Raw genomic sequence first — 14,257 nt, forward strand, 5'->3', positions numbered from 1 at the left:
CCAGTGTGTCTTAATGGGATTTAAGGCTAGTGCTTGCATCATGGGCGAGCCCGTCCCTATAACAAATACCAAGGGCATTTGGTTGTTGTTTAGTTAGATGCTAAAGGGAGGGATGTCATCACCTAGCCAAACTAGTTGCAATAAAAAACACTATTCATCCCTAACCCCAAGGATTGTGGTGGCAAAAAATGAAGCGAAAGAACTTTGATGGGTATAGGGAAATGGACGAATCAAAGTGACAATTGCTAAATCTTAGTGGATAGTGGTAGTAAGGTCACTTTGCCACTTGCAATACCTCGTCACATATTTAAGTCATTTGCAAAGGATTCCACCCATCCCTCGATGGGATTTGAGCTGTAATAAGGCCTATATGGCTTGTCCACCATGGAAGTGCACCTATGACACATGCCCTTAAGGGCCATAGGCTCTTACTACAAGTCAGCAATCAAGCGATGCACATAAACACCACTTCTAGCTTGGATTTTAATATAGAGGCATGTGTCATGCCACTGGCTTTTCAACCAAGCACAATGACCAATTGTGTGAATCAACAGTTCCTTTCATAATAGGTTGAATTACTATTACAACGTTGCCATTAGTAGTGTAAAGCTAACTTGCCTCATGATGGTCTAAACCCAACTTATGTTCCCTATTGGTGGGTGAACACCAGCACTTGGTGAATCGTGCTTCATAATGTTAGAAAGAGCTAACATTGAAGGATCAAAAAGCAACATCGCTATGAATGCTTGGTTACCACAAGCTAGTTATCCCTGTGTTAACTTTTCTTACACCTCTAGCTTCAAATTTTAAAGGTCCAAAGAATCAATAGGCCATGCTTTCATGATTCGTATTCATACTAGAAATCAGATTCAAATGAGCTTTTATCTTTTCATTCCACATGAGATTTTTATTCTCATAGAGCTCATCTTTGGACACTTGTGTTATCTTTTAACAGATGTGCTACCCTAGCCAAACTCTCCACCTGAGGTTGTCTTTCACCTGGATTAATTGACCAAGGCCAGCCTTGGGTAAAAAAAAAAGGTTGTTGCTTACCTTTGATTCATGAAATAAGTAAAATAATGTTAAAAGCAGTGGTAGTTCAATTATGCTAGAGGGCTTCAACTTATCCTATACCTTTCAAGTCATTTCACAATGTCGAACTAGAGTCAAGCTTAATAGGGTCTTCTTTCCCCGCTAATTCTACTAAGCCCATTCCCTTGGCTGTGGTTTGTTGGATAGTAGATTGGGATAGTGGGAATCTCATTAATCCATTCATGTGTGTCACTAACTAGATGACAAGCCATTTGGCTACCATAATAGAGTCATAGTTACTCTCGCCATTTACTTGTGCTTGGTTGAATTTCTTCACTTTGACATTTAGAGCACTAGGCAGAAATCACATTGTGTGAGCATCTATAGGGACCATCGCAATGTTTTGTTTTAATTAAATAGTCAGATTCCCTTTGATCGTACTAGTTCTAAGTTAACTATTTATCACCTGGGGAAGGCCCCTCAGGGAGCCATTCTTAGTATGTCTCTTGGTTGGCATGTGACAACCTACTATCATCACAGGAGCAGCTCGAGTAGTGGATCGATAGTCGATAGGTTTGAGGTTAGGACCCTCGTGCCCAGCCCTCAGAGCCAATCCTTTCCTTGAGGTTATAGATCTATTTTACCAATTTTCTTTACCTACATTATTTCGTTGACCAAAGGCTATTCAACTTAGAGAACTAATACGAATACAAGTACGATTGGGTGTGGATAGCACTTAATCCTCTGGGTTTTTAAAGGCCACCTAGGGCACACTAGACACCATGCAACGTGTGGTGCTCTTCTAACCACTAGACCCTACCTTCAGCTGAGCCATTTCTAGGTAGGCAAGACATTAAATAGAAAAAATAACTCTTCTTGATGCCCTCGCTAATGTCTTTGGACTCCTTAACATTGCTATCAGGCACTGTGTCTCAGTTTAGGAATTTTCACCTAATTTTCTTTTGAAGCTCATGCTAGACACCTATCGGATGGGTTTCTCCCGTCTCTTAGGATCAACTAAACCATTTGTAAATGTTATTCACATGGAACCTTTCCTTTCTTTGGCTTTCAAAGTTCTCATTTGAATATTTGCTACAACCACCATGATTTGCTCAGATGGCCTTTTTGCCTAGGCTCACGCCTTGGGTTTAGTGGTGACTGCCATGCCCTCCTACTCATTGGGGTTTGGCCCTTGCCCTAATGGTTAGGTATTGGTTATTTGCTTAAGCACTATCCATTTTTAGGGCTAGTTGATTTGGCAGGTGAGTTGTTACATACTCTTTAGTGGATTTTGATTTTCATGACCACTGTCTTGCTATCTTAATCAACCAACACCCTTTATGGGTTTTAGGATAACGTGCAATTGGGTACCATAACTTGACTTTCAATTCATCCCTCATCGTTCGTTCTACTTATAAAAAATGGCAAACTTGGAGCTCTTGATTATGTGGCATGGCTCAATGAACCAACTTTGCCATCCTACTTACATAAAGTTTGATAATAGGTCAAGGGCATTACACCCCTGATGCCTTTAATCATTGGCTTTACCTAATAGAACTCTCTAAGGGCTCTAGCTATCCTAAAGGAAACTTCAGAAAGAACTACCTACTAGCCAATTTGATTAGTCTTTTGCCCCTATACCCAAGTCAAATGAATAATTTGCATGTTAGTATTACTGCAAGCCTCCACCAAAGTTTCCTCTTATTTTATCTTGTTTAGGCATAGTTCACTATCTTTCAAGTCCTGATAAGCATGCTCACACTCAAACCCTTTTCAAAAGATTAAGGTCGATTAGTGGTGCACCCACAAGGGATCTTGCCAATCAGCTTCCTTACGCCTTATGGATTTTTTAGCCCATTGACTTGCACACATGTCAAACTCTTGGTCTGTGTTTCATGGTGGGCTAGATGGAGAGCCTGCAAGTTAATGCTAGGAGCATACTGGTGTTGAGGCATGTCAAGATGGTGCATGCTACATTCCATGATCATGGCAATGAAGTCTTAGAAGGCATATCAGAAGCTCAAGCATAGGCCACTGGCATAACCCACATCAGTTCACACCCTGAGTCAATTAGTGGATCGACTCTCGCCATTCCACATCTGACTGGGGTGCATCATTGACCCCCAGTCACTTCTTTGTTGACAATTTCAAGCACTCTTTGACTCTATTTTCAAAGTTCTTTTCATCTTTCCCTTGCGATACTTGTTCATTATCGATCTTTCACTCGTATTTAGCCTTTGATGGAATTTACTGCTCGATTGAGGCTGTATTCATAAACAACTCAACTAGCAGATAGCACCTCATGGTACGATAAGGTCCAAACAAAACGAGGCTTGTACACTCTTTGGTGCCCTTTTTTAGGGGACTTAGGCCTAGTCCACCATTGAGGGTGTTTCTATAGACTACAATTCAGATGTCAAGAGTGCCCAATTCTCAAGCTAGGCTCTTCTTGGTTCCCTTACTTTTACTAGAGGAATCCTAATAAGTTTGTTTTCCTTAGCTTATTAATATGCTTAAACTTAGTGGGTGCTCCCACCTAACCTGGTTTCATGATGCGAGCACCAACCAAGAGATGCAAGGGGTCTAGATGGACAATGAGTGCGCATTGCTAGAGACAAGGCACGTAAAGAGCTTTACCATTAATTGTCATGGAAGTATCATTGCCAAACTCACTTTTAGACCAACTAGGACTGATGAGATCATTAAAGGCCATCTTTCACCCCCTCATACCCCCTCATCCAAAGCTCGATGGGTAGGGGGTTAGAGAGGGTGACAATGCATGACACCCAAGTAGGTGTGCCTTCGGCCTAATGGCTTAGGGTACAACTTGTATTCAAAGACTCGATGGTTCATGGGATTTTGCAATTCACACTAAGTAATGCATTTCACTATATTCTTCATCAATGTGAGAGCTGAGATATCTGTTGCCAAGAGTCATTTTGGTTTTTCATGACAAAAAGAATGATAGTGCCACCTACGTATGCAACACAAATGGGTTGGTGATTACACTTGTTCTTTTTTTCATTCTGGTTCTTTGGCACGATTCACACTGAGGGTTCATTATTTGGCTGTAAGCAACAATACCAATCTAACACTAGTTCACAAATGTGGCCACAAAGTTTTGGGTAGCACACTTAGGGCACGGGCATGACTAAGGTCCAACCCATAGCCCATAAGGACACAAGACGAATGAAAGATGGCGAGACATCCGATTTTCATCAATTTAGGTATGCAGCATAGGTTTTCGATTGTTCCCTAAGGTATGATGACCACATAGAGGGGAGATTAAAGAGGATGACGAGTTGACAGTTGGATGTATCAAGCATAGAGCTTGCCAACACGTATAACCATAGCACCACTCATATGCCCACTGCATATAAGTGGTAGCATCCATGTGCACCAATCCACAACCCATCCAATTGATTACTTGATGAGCTAGCCAAGGGAATAAGGTATGAGGCCATGCCATAATTGCTTGGCACAAGAAAAACACAAGTAAGGGCCACAAGACTGCCTTTGCCGTCTAAAAGGGAATAAGAGCATGACACCACAATTACTTGGTCTAACTGGGACTGAACATATAAACTCTGCTATCACCATCCGAGGGGGACATTGCCCGATTCAAAGACTTGTTCTTGGGGTCTTAGGTTGCATAAGCTACATGTACATGCTTGGCCAAGCCATGACATTTTTGTGGTCGATGAGAAAGAAGCATGAGACTACCAAATACCCAAGAAACTTGGCCAAACCAAGCTCACGATCATAGCTTTTGCTTGCACCATCCTAGGGAGCTATTACTTGATTCAGGGACTTGGTTTAGGGTCTGCGATAGCATCAACCATAGGCACAGGCATGAGCTTGACAAAATCAAGCCATTTTTCTTTATGCACACCAACTAGTTGAGGCCATGGGTGCTTACAAGTTACTGAAGTAACCAGTTGGTAGACATCATGTTCAGAACGCATGCGCAGCCTAGATTTTGCTCAGGGATGTTGTCATGGATGTACATAATGACAAGCCCATCATGCACACCTAATCCCTTCATGAAGGCAAGAAGAGGTCTAGACAACCACCCGCTAAAGAGCATTAGAGATTTTACAGATATGCTAGTAGTAGACATTAAAGTGTCTATAATGGGGATACTTTTTTCAAAAAAGCATATCCTATTCTAAGGGTCTATAGGTGCCAATAGTAGTCGAGGCATGTGCCTATACCAAGGCCTAGCATGTGCCAATGGTGTTTAAGGCAAGTTCCTGTAGCAAGGGCTAGCATGTGCTAATGGTGCTCAAGGCAACTGCCCACACCAAAGGTCATCTTCTACCAATGCTAATTAAGGTGTGTGCCTGCACCAAGGGCCAGCATGTGTTAATGATGGTTAAGGTAGATGGTTGTACCAAAGGCTAACTTGTGTTGATGGTGGTCAAAGAAGGTGGTTGTACCAAATGCTAGCATGTGCTAATGATTGTTGAGGCCTTGATTGAAGTTTGATTCTAGGCCACGATTCACATGCTGGGCTCAGGCATGTGCTAGTACATTTTTTTTGCCTAGGGTACCATCATCAAAGCATTGCCAGAAAACCTGACTAGTGGCATTAGAGATTCCAATGATTGATGGATGGGGCTAGGGTTGTGCACACATGATGTGCATTGGGTGTCAATCCTTGGCCCTTATACTAGCCCCCTATCCTTCAAGGAACCTTGACAACTCAAACCCCTTTAAACAGCATAAGAGCTTTTACAGGTTCATTGCTAGTAGCCAATCAAGTGTCTAAAATAGGGATATTTTTTTCAAATGGCCATAAAATCTTCTACAGAATGATTTTTTAGCTAAAATTTTTTATGGATGCCAACAAAAATACAAGGATCATGTATACCAAATTTGGGGCTAAAAACTCCTAAAAATATTTCAAATCCTAAACCGTAAAAATTTTGAAAATCTTAAACAATAAAAATGTGTCATCTTGCCACGAAACTTCGCATGGAGGCTTAGGGGATCATTATATGAATTTATAAGCCATAAAAATGGCATTAACATGGCAAAAATATGAAGATGTGCCTAAACCCACCTACTGTCTGGTCATGGTACGCATGGTGTGTAGCTTGGACCTAGATGCCTGCGCATGGTGTATAGCCAACATTGTGTTGTTGGTGATAAAAGGAATTGCCTACACCAAGGGTTAGCATGTGCTAATGATGGTTAAAGCATGTGTTGAGACCAAGGGCTAAGATGTCCCAATGTGCATGTGTCATGATCCACAAGCTAGTCTAAGCCCATGGGCTCTCTCTAAGTCGATGAACAGTTCAGCTCCAGCAAGATAGGGTCAATGCTAGGTGGACTAAGCCTTAAGGCATCCTGGCGGCCCAAGTCATGTTGAACTAGCCCAGAACAATGGTATGGGCAGTGATCAAGACTCTAAAGGCTCAAGCATAGTGTTTAGGTTTGGCAAAATTGAGTCAAGCCCAGGTACAGGCCCTGTGAGCACTTATATGAATTTATAAGTCATAAAAATGCCATTGGGTTGGTAGATATGTGAGGATGTGCTTGAACCCATTTACTACTCAATCATCAAGTGCATTGTGTATGGCCTAGGCCTAAGATACCCATGCATGGTGTGCGGCCCAATATGTACTGATGGTGTTAGAGGGAACTACCTACACAAAGGGCTAGCATGTACTGAGACCAAGGGCCAACATGTCTCGATAGTGGTCTAGGCATGTGCATGTGTCTTTGTTTAGAAGCTGGTCCAGACCCAAGGGTTTTCTTTGAGTTAGAGAGTAGTTCTAGTTCTAGAGGGATAAGGTCCAACCATTAGGGAGACCAAGCCTTGAGGCTTATTGGAGGTAAAGGTTATGGGGAACTAACCCAAAATAGTGGTATGGGCAGTGATTAAGACTCTAGAGGCTTAGGCACGATGTTTCAATCTAGTAGAAATGAGCTAGGCCTAGGTGCAAGTGCTAGTGAGTGCTTTGATTAATTTAGAAGCCATAAAAATGGCATTGGCACAACAAAAATATAGAGATATGCCTGAACCCACCTACTACCCATTTGTGGTGCACACAATGTATAGTTCGAGCCCAAGATACCCGTATATGGTGCATGGTGTAGCATGTGCCATTGGTGCTTAAGGGAACTACCCATACAATAGGCCAACATGTGCCGATGGTGGTCAAAGCATGTGCCAAGACCAAGGCCAACATGTCTCGATGGTGGTTGAGGCATGTGCATGCATCACAATCCACAAGCTAGTCTCAACCCAAGGGTTCTTTTCGAGTCTATGAGTAGTTCAATTCTAGTAAGATAGGATCTAACAACTAGGGAGACCAAGCCTTGAGCCCTATTAGAGGCCCAGGTCATGGGAAACTAGCCTTAAACAGTGGTATGAGTAGTGATCAAGACTCTAGAGACTTGGCATAGTGTTCAAGTTCAGTAGAATTGAGTTAGGCCCAAGTGTAGGCACTAGTGAGTGATGTGTGGGCTAATAGTTAGACCCTGGTACGGGCATTGATGATCGAGGTATAGGCACATGTTTAGACTCAGGTGAGAGCATGCCTGAACACAGCCCTAAGAGAATCAAATTTATGGACTTTTAGAAGGCCCAATACTACATTACAATCTTTGACATGCTAGAATTTTATTGGGCACTTGAGTTTCATTCATTGACCTAGGCAAAGGTGTCAAATCCCTATCTAAGGCCATATAGAGTTTAGCTTAAAACTGGAGCTCATGACAGATGCATCAAGCATCATTTGTTATCGATGGTGATTGAGAGGCAAAATCGCACCAAGTGCCAGCATCTACCAAAGAGGTGTTTGAGGTAACAACCTACACTAAGGGTCATTTATGCTAACGATTGTCAAGGCAAGTGCCCATATAAAGTGCCAGTATCTAGCAATGGTGTTCGAGGCAACATCTTGCACCAAGGAGCTAGCATTAGTGTTGGTGTCCAAGGCAACAATGGGCCAACATTTGTCGATGGTTTTGGATGTGATTGCCCACACCATCTAAGGGGTAGATGCTATCAATAGCATTTAAGGCAACAGCCCACACTAGGGGCCAATGTATGCCGAAAGGGTTCAAGGCAAGTGTCCTTACTAAAAATGAGCCCATCCTTGTAACAAATACCAAGGCCATTTGGTTGTCATTTAGTTGAATGCTAGAGGGAGGGATGTCATTGCCCAGCTAAATTGGTTGCAATGGAGAACACCATTCATCCCTAAACTTGGGGTGCAGTGTAAAAAAATGAAGTGAAAGGACTTTGGTGAGTATGAGGGGTAGGAAAGATGAATTAAAGTGACAAAAGACTGAATCTCAGTGGATTATGGTAGCAAGGCCACTTTGCAACTTACAATACCTTGTCACACATTTAAGTTGTATGCAAAGGATTCTACCTACCACTCGATGGGAATTGAGCTCTAAGGATGCCTGTGCAACTTGTCTACCTCAGGGACTATGCCTATAACATGTGGCCTTGAGGGCCATAGGCCCTTACTATCGATTGGTAGTTAGGCGGTGGGTGATTGTGTTGCTTCTAGCCCAAATTCTGACTTAAAGGTGTTCAATCATAATGTAGCACACAGTAACTTCATGCCATTGGCTTTTCAATTAAGTGCAATAACCAATTGTGTAAATCAACGGTTCCTCTTGTACTAGGTTGAATTACTATTATGATGCAAACATTAGTAGGGTAAAACTAACTTGTCTTATGATGGTCTAAACCCAGGCACATTCCTTATTGGTGGGTGAACAATCCAACACTTGGTGAATTTTGCTTTTCAATAAAGGAAGAGTAGACATCGAAGGATCAAAAAGCAATGTCGCTATGAACGCTTGGCTACCACAAGCCAGTTATCCCTACGGTAACTTTTTTGACACCTTTAGCTTCAAATGCCAAATGTCTAAAGGATCGATTGACCACATTTTCACGGTTCATATTTGTACTAGAAATCAGAATCAAATGAGCTTTCACCTTTTGTTCAACATGAGATTTCTTTTCTAGTTCAGCTCATTTTAAGATATCTATGTTAAATTTTAATAGTCTTTCTACCCCAGCCAAATTCTTCACCTGACAGTCACCTAGATCAACCAACGAAGGTTGACGAAATAAGTAAAATAATGTTAAAAGTAGTGGTATTTCAATTTCTCGAGGGCTCCCACTTATCCTACACCTCTTAAGTCATTTCACTAAGTCAATCTAAAGTCAACTTCAATAGGGTCTTCTTTCCCCATTGATTCTGCCAAGCCCTTTCCCTTAGCTATGGTTTTGCTAGATAATAGACAAAAATAGTGGGTATCTCATTAATCCATTCATGTGCATCACTAATTAGATGATAAGACACTTGGCTAACTTAAGACAGTCATAGTTACTCATGTTGTTTACCTACACTTAGTTTAATTTATTCACTTTGACATTTAGAGCACTGGGTAGAAATCACATTACGTGAGAAACCCCATGGACCATTGCAATGCTTTGTTTTAATTAAACAATTAGATTCCCTTTGTTCGTACTAGTTATGAGTTGACTGTTCATCACTTAGGGAAGGCCCTTGAGGGAATGATTCTTAGTCCATCCTCCGGTCAACATAGAGTAACCCACTCTCATCATGAGAGCAACTCGAGCAATGCATCAGTACCTGACAAGTTTGAGACTAGGACCCCCATGCAAAGCCCTCATAGCCAATCTCTTTGTTAAGGTTACAAATCCATTTTGCTGACTTCCCTTGCCTATATTATTCCATTGAACTAAGGTTGCTCACCTTGGAGACCTGATGCAATCATGAGTACGATCGAGTGTGGATGTCACTTAGTCCACTAAATTTTTAAGGCCTACCAAGGGCACACCAAACACCACCCCATATGTGGTGCTCTTTTGATTATTAGAGCCTAGCACTGGCTAAAGGGTTTCTAGGGTGGGTAGGCTGTTAAATAGAAAAAATAACTCTTTTTGAGGCCCTTATCGACATTTCTAGACTTTCTAACTTTGCTGTTAGCTGCTGCATCCTAGTTCAGGAATTCTAACTTGATTCCCCTTCAAAGCTCGCACTAGATGCACTATCGAATGGAATTCCTCTATTTCTTAGGATCGACTAACCCGTGTGTAAGTGCCACTCACATGGAAACTTTTCACTTTTTATCCTTCATAGTTTTCATTTGAATATTTGCTAGTACCACCAAGATTTACACCAACGATCACTCCATCTAGGCTTATGCCCCAGGTTTTATGACAACCACCATGCCCTCATACTTATTAGGGCCTGACCCTTACCTCGACAATCGGGTATATGTCATGCACTTAAGCACCATCCATTTTTGGGGCTAGTAGATTTGGCAAGTGAATTGTTACACACTTCTTAGCAAATTTCAACTTCCATGACCACTATCCTACTAACTTAATCGATCGACACCCTTTGTGGGTTCTAGGTTAGCATGTAGTTGGCCACGATAACTTGGCTCCTAGTTCATCCTACATTGCCAATTCTACTTATAAAAAATGGCCCACTTGGAGCTCTTGATTACATGGTGCAGCCTAATGAAGTAGCTATGCCATCCTACCTATTTAAAGTTTGAGATAGGTCGAGGGCATTGTGCCCTTGATGTCTCTAATCATTAGGCTCAACCATTTGAAATGGCCCTCAAAACTTACTAAAGGCTCTAACTATCCTGAAGGAAATTTTAAAGAGAACCACTACTAGATGGTTTGATTAGTCTTTCTCTCCCATACCCTAGTTAGATGAATAATTTACACATCAGTATCGCTGTGGGCCTTCACTGGAGTTTCCTTTGGCTTCACACTACTCAAGGATAGTTCACCATATTTTGGGTCTTAACAAGCATGCTTACACTTGAACCTTTCTTAAAAGATTAAGGTTGGTCGATGGTGCAACCATGAAGGATCTTGCTAATCAACTTCTTTGCACATTATGGGTTTTCTATCCCATTGACTAGAACATATGTCAAACTCCTTAGTTCATATTTCAAGATGAGTCAGATGGGGAGCCCACAAGTCGATATTAGGAGCATGTCGATGCTGAGGCACGTCAAGATATCACATGCTACATTCCATGATGACGACAACAATATCTCTATGGGTATATCAAAAGCCTGGGCTTAGGCCATCACCGTGACCTATATAGATCCTCACCTTAAGTTGATCAACAGACAGGCACTTACTATTCCACATTTGATCGAGCCATATCATTAGCCCCCATCCACTTCCCTTCCAACAATATCAAGCACTTTTTGACTTTTTTTTCAAAGTCCTTTTCATTTTTCCCTTACAGTACTTGTTCACTATTAGTCTCTCGCCCTTATTCAGTCTTGGATGGAATTTATTGCCTGAATGGGGCTACATTCCCAAATAACCTAATATGTAAATAGTGCCTAAATATGTGACATGGTCCAGTCACAATTACAGTACTTGTTCACTATTGGTCTCTCGCCCTTATTTAGCCTTGGATGGAATTTATCGCTTGAATGGGGCTACATTCCCAAATAACCTAACATGTAAATAGTGCCTAAATGTGTGACATGGTCAAGTCACAATGACATTCTCACCCTTTCTGGTGCCATTTTGCATGGGACTTAGGCTTGGTCCATCATTGAGGATGCTTCTTTAAACTATAATTCGGATGCCAAGAACATTTGATTGTCAAGCTAGGCTCTTTTTGGTTCACTCACCATTACTATGGGAATCTTGGTAAGTTTCTTTTCCTTCACTTATTCATATGCTTAAACTCAGTTGGTGATCCCACTTGACTTAAGCTCATGATGCAAGCATCAATCAAGCAATGCAAGGGTCTGATGGGGTTTGAATGGACAATAAGTGCACGTCACTGGAGATGAGGCATGCCAGGAGCATTGCCATCGATGGTCATAGCACTATCATTGCCAGAGACTGGCTTTTGGGCTGACCATGACAAATAAGATCACAAAAGGCCATCTTTTACCCCTATCACTCGTAGCATGATGGACGACAATTGGAGGGGGTGACGATGCATGACACCCAGGCAAATATGCCCTTGACCTAATGGCTTGGAGTGCAACTTGCACTCAAAGACATGATGGTTCATAGGATTCAACAATACACACCAAGTATTGCATTTCGCTACATTCTTCATCAATGTGAGAGATGAGATATTCATTGTCGAGGGTCGTTTTGGTTTTTCATGACAAAAGGAGTCACAATGCTACCTGTGCACACCAATGAAAGGGATGGCAACGGCACATGAACTCTTTTTCATTCTAGTTCCTTGGCATAATTCATGCTGTTGGTTCATTATTCGACTATGGATGACAATACCGATTGTTTCACTTTCTGTTAAGGTGGAACAAAATGCTGTTACACCTATTCGGGGCCAAAAAGGGTTCGGGGCATAGAGGCACCATCACCCCCTTAGCATTTCATTAACATGTTTGTGAGTCAATCATTAAGCTAGTTTTGTCAATGATCCTTCTATAGTTTCACCTACGAAATCCTTGTTATGACTTTTCCTTCCTTTAAATGATAAGGTTTAGTGGACTTCTTGCGATGTCATGGGTAATGAATTGTCCATGTCACCATGATCTGAACACTTCATCGAACTATTCAATTAGTAGGAGAAATGGGTGGTGTGTTCAAAGGGTATGGACATAGTCAATACGAGCTGATGACTTGCACTTATTAGGAAATCCTTGTTGAGGACCAATAATTGCAATAACTATTTTTATCATGATGAAATTTCAAATACCCGAGCCTATCAGCCAAGGCTATAGACTTATTGAATACATTAGTGTAGTGGACGTGTGGCTTAAAACATCTAAGGGTATCACAAACTTGTTATTGCCTCAAACTTCCTTGGCCTAAGCGACCATAGTCCCTCTAAAAAGCCAGTCATGAATGATCACCTCCATGTAGCTAGTTAACAGGTTAAAGTCTTGTTCATTAATGGAATTAACCAGACAAATTGCTCTGCCAATTAAGAACAACCATGCATTACCACCCATAGAATTAAGAAAGAGTTCTCAGTCTATGAATCTTTACTATGTCTAGACTTGGTAAGTTTCTCAGTGTTGAGTCAAATTAAGCCACAGGCTCCACTCCTGATGGTGCCTTTCCATCAATTCTTTTAAGTTTTAGCCTTTCAACCATACTCCCCCTAGAATCGAAAGACTTTGATTTTGTCATAATGTGCCAACGAAGTCCTAAAAGTAACATCCATTGATCCCTAGCTAGCATCATTTATGGTTGAGACTAAGATGGTATCTGATCATCTTTGAGCCTTCAACTTTCACTCTTGATTAATGAAAACATCCCTGGCAAATGCTTTCATAGTTGTTCATCTTTCATAAATCCAAGAATTTCACTTTTAACTATGAAATATGAATGCCCATAACTATCCTTATTAATCATTACTCTGATCTTGAACGCTAACACAATAGGACCAAAATCTTATGATGTCATCTTATGCTAATGTATACAAGCATAAGCCTACTTTGAGCACTTTAATTTCTTCAAAGTAATAGCACCAGAGGAGCAACTTGGCCAATTAAGGCTAGGAGCACATCACCAGTAGTATGGATGAGTAGATCGATGCTTACCGTGAGGTAGACTAGATGACCTAACCCTAGTTCTAACTACAAGCTTTTTAACTACAACAATTTAAATATATGCTACTGGAGTTGGAATTACCATGGCTACTGGCACCAAACTTACCCTTAAATGGATTCTCGTTAAGAGATTTAGATTGTACTCTTTCCAATTACAATACTTATAGCTTTTGGCATTGTTATTTATTGTCATTACCCCCCTATTTCAAGATTAGGTAATTTGCATGCTTGTTGCCTTCCTTGGATGTGGTAGCCATTTCTCAAGCTCTTTCTCCAAAATCAAACCCTAATTTTCTGTCACCCATCACCACCATAGTAGGCCATTATCCTACCATTGAAAGTTGAATGGGTAAAAATTTGAATGATGTGTCACTAGTATAAAGGCTGTGTGATCTATTAAGTTATCATGAAGCATCAAAGCAAAGGGCAAAGCCTACATTGACTTTTTATCCAGAAGTTAGAGTTTATTGTATATATTAGCTCTAGAATTACTACAATTATCCAAGTAGTAGATACCATTAAACAAACTATAACTAATGTAACGAGCCATTCATAATTTCACAGTTTGAATTAGTTCACACTTACACATGCATGGCTTAATCTTTGAGACAAGCATATGACTACTGGCAAGATCAACCAAGTA

The 14,257-nt window shown here is 41.1% G+C and overlaps 2 non-coding genes and 3 pseudogenes across 2 annotated transcripts; all 5 read right to left on the reverse strand.

Moving 5' to 3' along the window:
- Positions 1-225: 225 nt before the first annotated feature.
- On the reverse strand, positions 226-3,582 carry LOC149516442 (25S ribosomal RNA). Its single transcript, XR_016346033.1, has one exon. It is a non-coding gene; the product is annotated as a 25S ribosomal RNA (ribosomal RNA).
- A 230-nt stretch (positions 3,583-3,812) lies between these two features.
- On the reverse strand, positions 3,813-3,968 carry LOC149516443 (5.8S ribosomal RNA). Its single transcript, XR_016346032.1, has one exon. It is a non-coding gene; the product is annotated as a 5.8S ribosomal RNA (ribosomal RNA).
- Positions 3,969-8,312: 4,344 nt separating this feature from the next.
- LOC149516444 (25S ribosomal RNA) lies at positions 8,313-11,794 on the reverse strand (annotated as a pseudogene).
- A 231-nt stretch (positions 11,795-12,025) lies between these two features.
- On the reverse strand, positions 12,026-12,181 carry LOC149516445 (5.8S ribosomal RNA; annotated as a pseudogene).
- Positions 12,182-12,470: 289 nt separating this feature from the next.
- On the reverse strand, positions 12,471-14,257 carry LOC149516446 (18S ribosomal RNA; annotated as a pseudogene).

The sequence above is a fragment of the Durio zibethinus genome, chromosome 10 (assembly GCF_047325235.1).
Source record: "Durio zibethinus cultivar Kanyao isolate XHJ-2024 chromosome 10, ASM4732523v1, whole genome shotgun sequence".
Classification (NCBI taxonomy): Eukaryota; Viridiplantae; Streptophyta; class Magnoliopsida; order Malvales; family Malvaceae; genus Durio; species Durio zibethinus.